Below are 1,683 nucleotides of genomic sequence, written 5' to 3' on the forward strand. Positions count from 1 at the left end.
GAGATTGATACATTCTTAGCTTGTTTAAAGTCTGTTTTAAAGAATGGAAGAAACTCACCAGGATAGGCTAAAAGGTGACTAAAGACCTATTCCTATGTTTATAAGAAACCTGATGGGTCCTTGTATACAAGCTCAAGAGGAAGCTGGGAATGCTTTTAAGAAGCCTGTGGGTCCTTGTACAAAGCCCAAGAGGAGGCTAATCGAGGGTCATCGAGGGTCCTTGTTATAGCACAAGAGAAAGCTATGTGGTTTTGAAGTTATTTTGGCTCTAAGCAAATGGGTAAGAGGTTTCACCGGGAATAATTCCTCTTAGGTGGATGTGTCCTATTTTGGGTTCTAAGGCTTTTTCATGATGTTTCACCTGGAATAATTCATCTTGAGGGTTTGAACTGCAGATTTCTAATTAGGAAAGAGCCTTCACCGGGAAGACATTCTCAATCCTAGGTCATAGCCCTATAATATATATATATGGTTTAACTGTCCTAGGGTTTACACTCAGACGTAGTTCTAAACAATATATAAACAATTTATATTTGACAGTAATTTAAATAAAGACTGTAAATTGAAAGCTATAAAGCCTAACCTGGATGGAAATGAGGCCTTTGAGGATGTATGTACAAAGCCTTACAAGTAATTTTGTTGTTTAATGATAACAGTTGAATATTTATTATAAACAGTTAAAGGTTTTTTTGAAAACAGAAGAAGTGAAGATGGACATAGGTCACATAGGTATCTGAAGAGTTTCACCGGGAATAATGCCCTTCAAATACCAGAAGAATGTTTTGAAAATAGAAAGAAGATTTTGTAAATACGGTTTTTAGAAAACAAACTATGAAAAGAAGAAAAAATGGGACTTACACTCTATTAGAGGCCCAAAGATTTATTTACTGTTTTATGAGAAACAGTTGAAAATGATTTGCAATGATACAAGATTTTGTTGTCTGAAAAACCTCAATCGTCTGATTGATCAGAGATATGAAAACAGTTTAAATTCTTGACAACAGTCAACTTAATTAGGATAATGACAAAGTCTAATACAGACTAAGACCTAAATGATTAGGGTTTTATCACAAAAATATTTACAAGAGATTTGGTTTTGAAAATCAAGTGAAAATTATATTTTTTAAGGTATTAAAACATACTTAAAATATGTGATTTTTAACCTAATTAAAATATACTAAAATAATATATTTTTTATGATTTTTTGGTATATCCTCAAAATAGATATATTAAATGAGAAGTGTGTGAAAAATGAAGCAAAAATATTTTAATTTGATAGGTGAAATAATTAGTTAAAGTTGTAAAGAAATTGAAATGGAAAAGTGGTAAAAAATAAGGTTTGGTCACCTAAAGGGCTTGAACTCACGCCCTCTAAGTTGCTACCCAAAACTCTCACCATCTGGGCTACGCGCGCAGCTTGTTAGACAAACACATTTAGTTTACTTTATTTGAAAACAAGTGCATAAATGAACTAAAAATAAAACAAGCAAAACAAGAGGTCTGAGGGGGGTTCGAACCCAGACCTTGGGCAAGAGAGAGTGAGAGGCGCATGTAACCAAGTGAGCTGAACGATTTAGTCGTTTAAAACACGCTTCCATATGATTATATTTTAAACTTGCCTCTGAAATTCAAAAAAAAACACGCGCAAAGCATCTTCATCTTCAACCTCACGATTTCAATTTC

This window comes from Vicia villosa, linkage group LG7, assembly GCF_029867415.1.
Source record: "Vicia villosa cultivar HV-30 ecotype Madison, WI linkage group LG7, Vvil1.0, whole genome shotgun sequence".
Classification (NCBI taxonomy): Eukaryota; Viridiplantae; Streptophyta; class Magnoliopsida; order Fabales; family Fabaceae; genus Vicia; species Vicia villosa.